General features: G+C 39.7%; 1 pseudogene; it reads right to left on the bottom strand.

Moving 5' to 3' along the window:
- The window catches only part of LOC129376266 (CMP-N-acetylneuraminate-beta-galactosamide-alpha-2,3-sialyltransferase 1-like), a 41069-nt pseudogene extending 28950 nt beyond the window's left edge, over window positions 1-12119 (bottom strand).
- Between the last annotated feature and the right edge of the window lie 2191 nt (window positions 12120-14310).

The following is a 14310-nucleotide window of genomic DNA, read 5'->3' as shown; positions in this document are numbered from 1 at the left end:
TGTCTTTGTTTGTCTTTGTTTTGTCCAGTTTCCAATGGAAATATCTTGGCACACTTCAAACAAGACAAAACTAAGTTACAAGTTATAGGAGCTCGCTTTAAGTCAGTAAGTCCTTAATATTAATGGAAAAAGCACTAATGCCACTGCTAGATTATTTCACTGATAAAAATTTCACAAGTAAAAATTCTAGTGAATTCTAATCTGCTCGTGGAAGTTGTATTTTTTTACATTTAACTTGATTAAAAATTTTTAATTGACTGTCACCGCTATTTCAGATCATTAAAAACAAGAAATCAAACCAACAGTTTATACATTTAGGCCGTATTGTTGTTTAAAAAAAATAATTTAATACCCATTATAATGGCAAAGATTTGCTGAGCCCGAATTTTTCAAATTATTTAACATTTTGGTGCCGGAAGGGCTCGGTGGGCCGCGAGTGCCATGTCATTATCAACCCACTTCTCTTGCCTCACGCCATTTTAAATCTCTTCAGAGCATTGCTGTAAATTAAAAGCTGTGGTTTGACAGAGCGGCAGCTGCAAGGATATAAAAAAGACAAGACGGGAAGAGCTCAGCTCTGGCTCAACGCGATGAAGCGCTCAGAGAGACGCGTCGTGTTCCGTGGCGCACGTTCTCAATTAAACACCGCTAACGCATTCATCCATCAAACATTTAGGGGCAGAAAAATCTAGAGCATGCTCCCTGAAAGCCTCTCCCAGCAGGTAAAGCTCTTCAAATGGGGGGGGGGGAAACATCCAGGCATAAACACGGGACGCCGAGGTGCCTCATGTGCGTCAAACGTCAAACAAAAGACCAGAGACAGAGCCTTTTAATTGATGTGCTGGCAATCAAACGGTTGTCTAAACCTGGTGCCGACTCCTGTGTAGGTCACAGTGCATTACTGCTGTGCGACAAAGATGCCACATATTTAATTCAAAGGAGCTACCTACGCAAGAGACGGACCAGGACGGGAGCCTTTGAATGTTAACACTGCTGATGTACACGGTGCTTTAGAGAGCCGTTGTACCGTCTCAGTAGGAGACTCTCCCAGCTCCCAGGGTGGGCCTCCCCCAGAGCACAACGTCAAACAAACTTTGAAGTTTTTCAGCGATCTGGTAAAGGCGCCCGTTGGGAGCTCCTCAACACCGCTTCAACCTTCAATGCCGTAAGACTTAAAGAGGGAAAAGAAAAAAGACCACAAGATTCTCACTTGGCAGGATGGGGAGGAGGGGTGTAGGGTGGGAAATGGTGAAATTGAAGTTGGATTTGGTCTTCAGTTTTGACCAAATTGTGTTTTCCAGGCACACAGTGCCATTTTGTGGCCTTTTTAACTTTTGTGAAATTTCAGTTGTTATAACAATGCTACTTACAATCAAATATGACTTTACTTTGTAATTTAAGGCCTTTGTTCACCTTGTTGGCCCATATCTGAGATCAATTGCGTTTTCACACCTCCCAAAGAAACAGACTTTGGTCACACATTAAAGTGTGACAAAAAAAATTATTTTTTTGTGTGGTAGAAATGAATGAGATAAAATAGCACACAGGTGTTTTTTCATTATGATGTAATGTCAAATTTTTTAGCAGATTTTCCATAATCTAGAAATAGCATTTTACTTCCTGCTAATTTTTTTTAGTGTTCAGTTTTATCACCAAATAAATCAGTTAAACAGATGCATCATTCCCCTCTCTTCTACCTGCAGCTTCGTTTATAGAGTTAGAAAGGTTATTCTAGCATGATTCATCCACTGAGAATTGGTCAAATTGCTGAAGAGAGATCCACTTCAGTTCGGCCGGACTTGGGTGGAAAAGCTCCTCTGTCTACTTGGTGCATTCTGCTTTGTGAATCAGGTGTCGAACATTTCCATAACCTATACATACGGTAAATAGTTGGCAAATGGAGACTTCACTGCTACTCGGACAGAAAGGAAGATCGTGTGCCATTAATTCAGCTCGAGCCAGACACGTTCAGGCAGAAAACACAAAGAGCCAGATGGAGAAACAAATTGAAAATAATGGGAGACGGGGAAAAAAAAGGGAAATTGGAGAAAAGGATTGCCAGACAATGAGACATCTGTTTCTTCGCAACTTTTAACAAAGAGAAGCTCGGTGTGAAAAAACAAATCGGATTAGTCACTCATTTGGCCTTTCTCTTGTTCGTCCCATTCACTGATACACGAGCTGTGTTTCCTGCTCCCATTCATGCTCCCCTGCAGTAAAACAACCATATGTAAAAAAAAAAAAAAAAAGAAAAAAGAAAAACGGTCTTTTTTAACATAAAAAGACCGCTGTGGTCTTTTGATGTGCAACGGTGGGTTATTGCGTATCATCCTCCGTCTCTCACGATGTGAGGATTTCAAGTACAGGAAAACACTGAAGGGAATAAAAAGTGCAGAAGAAATCCCAAGAAATTAAACACTAATTGGAGAGGCAGGAACACCACGACAGTCTCCAGAAACGGAGATCCGAAAACAGATCTAGGGAACAGCAAAATACAGCCGCATGAGAATATCATCATTAATTATGCTTGATGTAACCAGCAAATTATAAAGCACATAGTTTACCCTTGGAGCACTTTGCAGTGTAATAAACTGTGTCATTGAACACCACTGTGCAATAAACAAAAGCTAGAATTGTGCTAATTGGCTGCTAACCACTAGCATTTTCATCAGCTTAATGCTAATTTGCCAAAAGCCACGTAAAACGAACAACATGTCTCTCAATGGGTCACAACATTCAGCATCAACTCACCATGCAGGGCAACACTCAACAACATACATAAAGAAGTAGTTTTAACACCTACATGGTTATTAATATGGTGTCACGCTCTGGTGAACTTTATAACTGGTGAACTATAACCTCTCATAAACCTAAATGACAGAGAAGGTTTTGCAGTCCTTTTAGTTTCAACTCAATAAACTAAATGCAATATTAACACACCCATCTGATGGCCACTGGGCGCTGGGCGCAGACACTTGCTCAGATCAACACCAGAGGACTTCAGGAAGAACATGCAATTGGAGATCAAAAGTGAGACAAGACACGACATGTCCTGGCAGATGGAGGAAGGGGACAACAATTTTCTCTCTCCATTCCATTTAGTGGAATGGTGATTCGTTTCTTTCCATCAGAAAGAAACGAATTTTAAATTCCTCCTTTGAGACCATTTGTCAGCTTTCCTTAGCCTCCATGGAGCTCTCCAGCTCAAGCACCTGCAAACATTTCTTTTGTTTATTTCCCCACAACATAACATGCTTTAGCCTTTCCAATCAACCTGCACCCACAGAAACCTGCTCACAGGCAGGCATAACAACAATTGGATGAAGATCTGAAATAACAGCACTTCCCTGGAGAGAAGATTTCTTTTCTTTTTCTTCCTCCTGGCAGGTGGGAATTGATAAATCACTCTGTAAAAAACACTCCTGTGGTTCCTGCTCAAGTGTGGCGCTGCTGCCGGACGACCGGGGCAGCATTCAGGGTCACCACAATCAATTCCCTACACGGCACATCTTCACCTAATCCTAACTGCACCACTACAAAACAGTAACATGGCAACAATGAGCTTCTATTTGCCATTATTACATCTATAAATCATTGACGGGTTTTTGCTTTAAGGTCGATTTGGAAGATCTTCCTGAAGAATGTGATGAGGCTTCGTCTTGGCAGCCGAAGCGTTCCTGGTTTGCTGATAATCTCGGGACGGCTTATGTGGATCTGTCTCATTGGAGGCAATTTTTCTCATTTCGTCTCATTCACCAAGGATTTTAGCTGACAATTTGACTGGGGAAGCAAGAGAAACGGTGATTTGCAAAACTGCGAACCCATTGCACCGTCTTGCTTTTTGTACCGTCACAACCACAAAGTTTAACATATTTTATTCGCATAGCGCGCCAACAATGAGCAGTGTATAATTGTGAAGTGGGAAAGAAGTGCTGAATTTAAAAAAAAAATGTTTATAGGTTAAGTCGAGAAAAGGACTACTGGAAGACTTTCATGTCTTGCTCTCCTTTCCTTGTTTGTCTCTGAATTTCTGCCCAAACTCTTAGCTGCCTCTTCTCCCACTGCCTACAGAACAATCACTCACCCCAACTTTTGTTGGAGAATCGGAAGGTGCAAAACTCTTGATTACATAAGTAAACAAATATGTCACACATTTGCACTTGAACAAAACCAGAGTTCACTTTTTATTACATGAAGCTCTTTGAACTGCCTTGTTACTGAGCTTAATGTGACAAAATGTGGAAAAGATTCAATGATACACAGTAATGTTGAGTAAATTAGAATACGTCTTCCAAAGTTGCCTGTTTTGAAAATACTGTAATCTCAAAGAAATAATAAACATATTTTTCATTAAACCCACATTTATACATTAAAAATGTTTGATCTTTTAAAAGGAAATTGGTCTGATGTAATATTCTAAACTGAAAGGTTGTGTATTCTTCAGCAGTATGGAGAAAATTATCATAATTAATGGGCTTGAAAAGCCTGCAGGTAATTATCCTACACAATGTGATTCACTTGGTGAACTGAGTTTCTGACAGTCTAATTTACTGAATGAGTTCAGATATTTGGGTTTCTCATTTCACCTTGAACATGCAGGACTTTACCTGATGAACCATCAGGAGAACAGATGAAAGAAATCTACGAAATAAGTGAGGAAAACACGGCACAAAAAAAAAACTTTTTAAATCCATTCCTGGAAATGCTCTAACCAGCTCCGCTCTATTGTTTCAGGTGGCTAATAAATTTAGAGGATGAGAGTTGATTTACGCTCTGAATAACAAAAGGGGGGAAACGCGTACAAATTGGGCCGCGCTCGAAAGTTGAGGATTCGTTAAGAGGGGGAAAAAGTGCTTGTAAGGATTTTGGCTCCTTTGGAGAGTGGCCCGGCCAAGTGGTAATCTCATTGTGCTGAGATGAGATGCTGCATCCCGCTAAGTGACCTTGGCTTCATGTGGGAAGGATGATGCCAGAGGGATGCACACATCCTGCTGGGAGGCGACGCGGCTTGGCTCCGGCGCGGTTCGTAGGAAGAACGTCCCTGTGGCTCTGTGGCTGAATAGGGAGCCAATCAGATCTTCGTTTCTATTAGCAACAACAGAAAGGAGATTTTTTTTTCTCGATTCTCACAGTCGAAGCTGGAAAGACTTAGAGACACGGTATCTGAAGTCAGCCGAGCTATATGAAGCAGATGATAAAATGAATTAACTTTTACTTCCTTGCTGTGTAATGCACACACGCACACTGCCGCAAAATCAGACACACAGCAACTGAAGAGTCGGTAAAATGGTTCAAAGTCTTTTATTTTCTATTTCTATGATTATCCAACGCAGATACCCAGTTTCCCTCCATCTTAGTCAAATGGCTAGTATTATGAAAAATCGATTTATTTTACCTTTACATCATGTTATAATGTTATTCCCTCATCATAACCAAACCTGGAGTGTTGCCTGATTCTTTCATGCAGGTTTGAGAAATCAATTAATAAGTGGGGAAATGTGCCGTTTTAATGTTGTGAAGTGAGGAAAAAAATAGCTAATTGTCCGTGTATGTAAATCTCTTGTTTCAACCGTTTAAAATAATACAAGATGACAAAATAATGCTGATAATGTAAAAGTCGCCCAAACTGATTCACAACAGCTGAGGCAGAATGCAAAGTGAGGCTCTCATGAACATACAAATCTCGTCAAAGTCGGAGACCTCGAAATCTATCTCCCATTCATCGTTAATTGAACTTGTCTGGACTAACACTGGAGAGGAATGTTCTAGCCTGCAGTATTGATTGACCCGCGTCGGGCCTTCAGGGGAACTGTGCCAAACGCTGCAGGAAGAGCACAAATTCCACCTCGCTGTCCTTTTTGTAATTAGAACCAGACATCACCTCCTCCCCTACATAAAGTATTCATGACCCGAGGACAAAGGTACGCCGCTGAAAAGTAGACGAGGCTCGGCTGCCAATCAGCCAATAGAATGGTGACTTTCACTGAAAGTTTGCCGTGCGGTTGGCACACGTCGACTTCAGCCTTGACAGCTTTAGAACTTCGTAATACAGGTTAACATCCCATCTGTTAACTATCTGCTTTGCATTTTAATGTTACCAGGCAAATAATTCTCTGGCAACCCATTTGTTCTTATCTGATACTGCAGCCAGTGTGATATAAACTCAGACTGAACGGACATTTATATTCACTTTTAAATGCGCAGAAAGCTCTCAGTCTTCTGCATTCATTTTGTGCTCCATCTTCTGTTGCAATACCACCAGTAAATGAGGGGGGCACCATTTCATCTTCCCCCTTAGCGTCTGTTAACAGAGGTAGCTCTGTTTAACAGAGGTAGCTAACAGAGTTAGTTTAACAGAGATAGCTAACCTCTGTTTAACAGAGGTTAGCAGAGGTCTGTTAACAGAGGTAGCTCTGGTTAACATTGCCTTGATTCATGAAAGAATCAAGGCAATGTTGAGGTATTTTTAACCTCTGTTAAACAGAGGTTAGCTACGCTAAGGGGGAAGATGAAATGGTGAAAACGAATGTTTTGCTGAAGGGGTGGACTCTTGCTGACGTCTTGTTGAAACATTTGAAACTGGTTTAACGCAATCACTAACCGGCAAAAGCTCAAATGTGAAGGAAGCTACGCTCTGAAGCTAGCTGGAAATTGTCTAAAACGAGAAGTATTTTGTGTTTTCCAATTACGTCATGTCATTTAACAGCACAATTAAGTATTTTTGTTACTTTTAGTCATTATGAAAATGCTATATATATAAAATACGACTTAAAAGAAAATTGACTTTGCATCTTCAAATTGGGCCTCTGTCTCTTAAAAAATTCCACATTTGGATCATACAAACAGGATCATTGCAACATGGTTCCTCTATTAACCCTTTAACAATGTTTTTACCAGCGTTTCACTGAGAAGTAGCTCCTATAATGAGCTCAGCTGGAGCTCAGTTCCACCAGGTGTTTGCTAATTGTTGCTGACTAGTCTGAAGGAGCTGAGTGGGGGAGTCCTTGAAGCTTGTCAGCCTGGAAGCTGCAGCTCAGAGGAGGAGCTCTGCCCTTGAAGGCGGAGCTAGTTCCTCTCAGGTGTTTTGCACAACTGCTTGGTTGCCACGAGAGATTAACGGATTTCTCAAATAGACATGGAAAAATCAAGGCAATATTGAGGTATTTTTTTTGGATGAGGGAATAACATTATAACATGATGTAAAGCTCAAAAAAGTTAACTTTACTACTGTAAAGTACTGTCCCTTTAAACTGTCCCTTTTAGTACTGCCCCTTTAAACGTTTGACTTGCACTGACTTGCTCAATAGTTGGAAGTGTGGCTAACAACATTGCCGACTTTCAACCACAAGCAGAAGACAATTCTAAAACACGACTCCTCCTTCTGCTTGCTGATTGGCCTGGTGGAAATATGCCCTGAGAAATCCAACTCAATGGGAGAAAGAGCACAGAATCGAGATGAGAATTGAACGGAATTGCACTGGAAAGCAAAGTTCAGTCACACGTTTTGGGTTTTTCTTATTTTTTCTCTCCTCAGGGGATTCTCTGCACTTTGCGAAATGAAAAGATGTGCCCTGACATGCAGCAGGTTTATTTTCAGGAGGCGCTAATTAAGAACTAGAGTTTAGCTTCATGATGGGAAGGACAAAGTGGCCAGTTGGGTCAAGTGTTGTATAATTTCTTTGATGTCAGTTTACAAAGAATGGAAGAAAAGAAATATCCGTTATCGTCCCACTATGAGAACATTTCTGTGCAACAGCAGCAAAGTGATGGGCAATAAAAACACTTCCACAAACACTAAAATACAGAATGAAGAATTAAATAACATTTAACTTATTTATTTGATGCTTATGTTTCATTATTGGTTCCCATAATGACTACCTAAAGTCATTATAGTGACTATTATAATGACCTGTCTTGCTCTTTCTTTTTGTTCAGTAATTTGCCATAATTTGTCAGTCTGTTCTGTTCATATGTCCTCTTTTCTCAATTTCTTTATGTTTTATTTTTATTTTGGGGTAAATAAAACCCATGTCTCTCAAAAGGTACTAGTGTTTTGAAGCCTTATATATATATTTTTTTATTGTTCATCACAAACACAGAATAAAGGCACACATCACCCTTTTCTGATAGCGATATGTAAAAACCGTGCATGTGACCATCTGTCTGTCCATAATTTAAAATCATCCACTGCTTTCTGTTTCTCTGTAAAAAAAATAAATAAACAAATAAAATAAAACTGCAGTACAATATACCCAAGATTTGAGATTGCAACATGATAAAGTGTGAAAATAATTCAAGAGCACTGACTATGTTTTGGGAATTTATTACATTTTGAGCCTTGAGCACAAATAGCTATTTCTCATCATTCTATCTTTTTTTTTTTTTTTTTTTTGACCAAACAGCCAAGAAAACTGGTGTGGTTTTCTTGCGATTAATGAAATGTACAAACTTTGTTTCTAGCGAAAATAATGTTTCCTGGTTTTAGAGTACAACCCAAGTTCACTCACTATGAGACAAGCTTTCATTACGCCAACATAATGAGACGAGTTACTCATTTTCTTAAACCAGTGGAAACCATTTTTTTCCAACGGGGCTTTCGGAAGCGTCCGCGCTCTCTGGGTTTGTCCAACACCAGAGCTGTCGACTCACATCTCTCCGCTTTGCGCTTCTGTCTGACTATGCCTCTGCCACAATCAATGTCAGAGAGGAATGAGATTGATTTCCTCAACCCAATCTGTGGTTATCAACAGCACTCCGGTCTGACTTAAACATCGTTTTGAAGCCGGCATCGACGTGAATCTGGCTAACGCGTTCCTTTCCAAAGGGCTGTGTACGAGCGAAGCAAGTTGTGTTTGTCACGTCACTCCGTTTCTGAATCAGCAGCCATGTTTGAAAAGAGGCGAAGAGACTGAGAAACAGATTAAAAGGCGTGGAGCACACAAAGCCGATCCACCTGCTTCCAGGGCGTCAAGTCGGAGGAGTAAAGCATCGCCAAGTTCTGTTCGCAAAGCAGCAAAACATAAAAACATTGTAGGGCTTTCGTTCGTGTTTTAGTGCTTTCATTCATGTTTTAGCACTTTTGTTTGTGTTTAAGAGTTTTCGTTAACGTTTTAACGCTTTGGTTTGTGTTTTAGTGCTTTCATTCATGTTTTAGCACTTTTGTTTGTGTTTAAGAGTTTTCGTTAACGTTGCAGCGCTCTCGTTCGTGTTTTAACGCGTTCGTTCATGTTTTAGCGCTTTCGTTCATGTTTTAGCACTTTTGTTCGTGTTTTAGCGCTTTTGTTCGTGTTTTAGTGCTTTTGTTCGTGTTTTAGCGTTTCCGTTAACGTTGTAGTGCTCTTGTTCATGTTTTAGCACTTTTGTTCGTGTTTTAGCGCTTTTGTTCGTGTTTTAGCGTTTTCGTTAACGTTGCAGCGCTCTCGTTCATGTTTTAGCGCCTTCATTCGTGTTTTAGCGCTTTCGTTCGTGTTTTAGCGCTTTTGTTCGTGTTTTAGCGCCTTCATTTGTGTTTTAGCGCTTTCGTTTGTGTTTTAGCGTTTTCGTTAACGTTGTAGCGCTCTCGTTCATGTTTTAGCACTTTTGTTCGTGTTTTAGCACTTTTGTTCGTGTTTTAGCGCTTTTGTTCGTGTTTTAGCGTTTCCGTTAACGTTGTAGTGCTCTTGTTCATGTTTTAGCACTTTTGTTCGTGTTTTAGCGCTTTTGTTCGTGTTTTAGCGTTTTCGTTAACGTTGCAGCGCTCTCGTTCATGTTTTAGCGCCTTCATTCGTGTTTTAGCGCTTTCGTTCGTGTTTTAGCGCTTTTGTTCGTGTTTTAGCGCCTTCATTTGTGTTTTAGCGCTTTCGTTTGTGTTTTAGCGTTTTCGTTAACGTTGTAGCGCTCTCGTTCATGTTTTAGCACTTTTGTTCGTGTTTTAGCACTTTTGTTCGTGTTTTAGCGCTTTTGTTTGTGTTTTAGCGCTTTCATTTATGTTGTAGTGCTTTTGTAATTTGTAATTGTGCTTTCAATATGCTGAAGTGGTTTGCACCTCAGGGCCACCATAAGAGTAAAACCTCCTGTACAGTCGAGTACGACCTGTTTCCAATGCCACTGATCATATGGGATCTTTGGGCTGCACTTGGTCTGGTTCCTCACCTTGGACCCGTCTGCATCAGATGGCCCAACCAGAGGCATGAAGCCCCAACTGCATAACTCCTAGGATCACTAGGACACTCAAACCCCCCACCACGATAAGGTGGCAGCCATGGAGGGGACGTGTAAATGTGTGCATGTGTGTGTGTATATGAAGGAAAGAGAGAAAGTGAGAGACAATGGAAGAAAGTTGTTAACATGAGGAAACAAGCACAATCTGGAGGTAATCATATTCTGACTTTTGGTCTATTTGTTTAGTTTTTAAAAAGTTTTTTAGGCTCTAATAAAGTGTTTTAGGCTCTGGTAGCTGTTATTTTACAGTGATTGAACAGGAAATTGGGAGGAAAAAGGAGGGAATGACATGCAGCAGATTAAACCCAGGACTGGGAATTAAACCCAGGTTGACAAACAAAACCTATAAGTAACGACCTAAACAAAACATAATTTGCAGTCTTACTATGAAGCTGGTAAAAAATTTAGGCATTTCTTTGCCTCTTTTTCTTCTCTTTTACATGAGCAAACAGCAATAAGCTCAACCACACAAAAGCTTCATATTTATTACAAAGTATTTATCTAAGAATCGATTTCTTCCTGAAATGGAAATGATTTCTGATTAAGTTCTCTGTTTTCATACTTTCATGGATTGTTCTTTATTCCATTTTCTAAAGTTTTCATGTTGAATTGCACTTTTTTGTTAAGTTTATCTTGAATTTGTGATTGTAAAGTCTAACAGAAAGATCACACAGTAACTTTTATCTTTGATAAAAACCTGTTTTTTCTTATAACAAACTAACTAACCAGATATAACAACTTTGGGCTTCTTCACAGTCCAGATTATTAAATTATGATTACAATTATCATCTAATACTATGTACAGATTTAACTCTAATCTTAATTCAACTGGAACTTGAAAAAGTCCAAACGTGTTAAATCACGTTTTTCATGTTTGGTATAAAAAGAAAACCAGGATTTATTATCAAAGACAAAAAGGTAAATGGGCTGAACTTCCCAGTCATGCTGATCACTCAAAGCACTTCACACTACAGTCACATTCACCCACACACACATTTACACCCACATGCAGGTCGCTGGGCAACTTGCCGCTAAATGCCCTGCCCAATGGTGCCTCAACATGTGGCTGGGGAAACTGAAATCCAACCTACAACCTTCTGGTCAGAAAACGACAAGTTTAAAATTTTAAAACTTTAGAGTTTTTAATGTTTAAATAGAGTTTTTTAACGTTTAAAAACTTAGTTTTTTTTTTAACTTTAAAGGCTTAACGTTTTAGAACTTTAAAGGCTTAACGTTTTAGAACTTTAAAGGCTTAACGTTTTAGAACTTTAAACACTTTAACGTTTTAGAACTTTAAACGCTTAACGTTTTAGAACTTTAAACGCTTAACGTTTTAGAACTTTAAACGCTTAACGTTTTAGAACTTTAAAGGCTTAACGTTTTAGAACTTTAAAGGCTTAACGTTTTAGAACTTTAAACGCTTAACGTTTTAGAACTTTAAACACTTTAACGTTTTAGAACTTTAAACGCTTAACGTTTTGGAACTTTAAACGCTTAACGTTTTAGAACTTTAAACACTTTAACGTTTTAAAAGTTTCAAAGTTTTAAAACTTGCCCCGAACACAGAGGTTACAACCTGCATGCAGTCCTCAGTTCAATCTTCTTTATCGTTGTTACTCTGTGGTTTTCTTTTTGATTTCTTAAATCCTTGCAGATTTTTTAATCTTTTCCAAATTGTACATCTTCTTGGATCTCGGGTTCTTCCATGGCTTCAGGATCCATAAAACAACCTGGTACAGTTTCTCCAGGTTGTTCCTCCTCAGAAGAACGTCAAAGTGAGCCTGGGAAGCGATCACCACGGCTTTCAGGACTTCTGGGTCACTGAATCTCTGCAGTCTCTCAAGTTCTGCCTTTGCCTCGTAGGCCTGATCAAAAAACGCAGCTTTCAGTTCTTCCTGCTTTTTCAACTGGAAATTCATTTCTTCCAAATCTTCGTCCAGTCTTTCTTTCTCTTCATACCTTCTGGCAGTTTCCTTTTTCAGAAGGGTGCTCAGTCTTCAGATTTCGGCTTATAAGTCGGGGTTTAGAGGGCACCTGCCTTGGGGCTTTTGCTGGTTTCCCCTCCTCGCATCGGGTCCCGTCATTCCACTATTGGATCTTTGAGTATGTTGAGACATTTTCTCCAAATATCATCACTAAAATCGTCAATCGGTAATATATTGTAAAGAGATTTGCAGACGTCTGAACTTGTCAGTAGTATTGCAAGCAATGACAAATATGCAGAATTGTGTTCTGCAGTTGATGACAACACAGACGGCATCGCCAGTAACATCACAGAATCTCCCTTTGCTGGTAGTGTGTCATTCCACCTCCAAATATCTTGTTTATATTCAAAATAGTCCATGATTCACTTGTTTTATATCACAGACATCAAACTCATTTCCATTTGGACCCAGATCAAAAATCTTAATGTTGTGCCGGATTGTATTGATAAAAACCAATTCAATTGATAAAATATCAATGAATAGGTGTTTTAGCATTAAATAAGTGTTTAAAATGAAATAATATTGAACATCTTTTCACACTACTGCGATTGTTAAAACTTTTGCAGCACAACTCTTTGGAGATAAAAATGAACTAAAATAATCAAATGTATCTTTTAAGACTCCAAGTGAACTTGGGGTTTCCCAACAAGACAATGTTGACTGTTTTAACTCTTCACCTCCTCACCTGGTTTGGTCACATAAGCTGCAGACCAGCAGACAAACTTTAATAAAACTTTCAATAGCGGGTAAAGTAGCAGGTAAATAAATGGTGCTGAGACCAAAAACAACTCTATCTCCACTGTTTGCTGAAAGAACATGGAAGATGGCGAGGAATATTTTAGTAGAGACCATCCATCCTCATTTTTCATCACTTTGAACCTCTGAGCTGATAAAGGTGTTATTGTTACTCTGGCAACTAACAACATGCATTAGAAGTCATTTATTGATAGTACAATAATTATTCTTAACCAAATTAAATAACATTTACCTTAGTATGCTAAGTGTATTTCTCGATGCACAAATTGTTGATATTGCTCAGGGATTCAAAGATTGTTATTGTCATATCACCCACCGGCCACCAGGGGCTCCCCAAAGTGCCCCAGTCTGGCTCCAAGGTCTACAGTGGCCCTGAGGTTCAAACCATTTCAGCAAATTGAAACCACAATTACAAAAGCACGATGACATGAATGAAAGCAAAACAACATTAATGAAAGCTCCTGTTTCCGTCTGAGCCAGGAGGCGGGACTTAGTGTTGTCAATCAACCTCACGCATGCGGCGCTAAATGTACTAATGGCGGAGAAACAACTTAATGTTACTGAAAAATCGTCTGTCTGCTGTCATCAGTTGGTCATGCTAACTAACCGTAGCATTGACTACAACATTGTGATTGACAGCGCTAAGACCTGGCACCTGGCTCTGATTGGTTGTTTCTAGTTAGCACAAGGAGAAGGCAGAGGACATCTTTTTTTTTCAGATTATCTCTTTCAAACCATACTGTGTGTATAACATAAAGCTACATAATTTTTAAAGTGTAATCAGTAATACTTTAATAACAAATTTATGTGAGATCACAATTTCTTGGTTAACGTCAAGTTGTCATAACAAAGACATTTTGAATAATGTCAACTTTGTATAAAACCTGTCATGACACTTTATGACAACATTCATGCAGACTTAATCATGTTCATGACAGGTGTTATGACAGTCTTATTCACAACCCGTCAAATAAAGTGTTACTGCTGATTTTACCTCATGACTCTGAAAGTATGGAGAGGGGGGCAAAGAGGTCTGCAATAAATCCATTTCTCCCTCTTACAGCAGTCATCATCCTGAGTTCACAATTGGCGCCAAACACCATGGCAACAAAGATTACCATATCTGGCATCACAATGGCACATTGTGGCCAAAAGCAAGAGAAGTAAACAAGATTTTGCATACAAGCTCTGCTTCTGTTTCCCGGCTCCCGTTTTTCACCAGCCTGTCTTCGCTTTCCCACGCAGCGAAGACGCGCTGCGTCCCCCGCTTTCCCCCGATGCACACGTGGTGCCAGCAAGCGGCGATCCGACGCGCACGCTCAGCTGACTCGTGAAGGGCCCGTGCGGCCAAAGCGCCAGTCCGTCTGCT

The sequence above is a fragment of the Poeciliopsis prolifica genome, unplaced genomic scaffold (genome assembly GCF_027474105.1).
Source record: "Poeciliopsis prolifica strain line A6 unplaced genomic scaffold, Auburn_PproV2 SCAFFOLD043, whole genome shotgun sequence".
NCBI classification, from domain to species: domain Eukaryota; kingdom Metazoa; phylum Chordata; class Actinopteri; order Cyprinodontiformes; family Poeciliidae; genus Poeciliopsis; species Poeciliopsis prolifica.
This window is presented reverse-complemented; position numbering and strand designations above follow the sequence as displayed.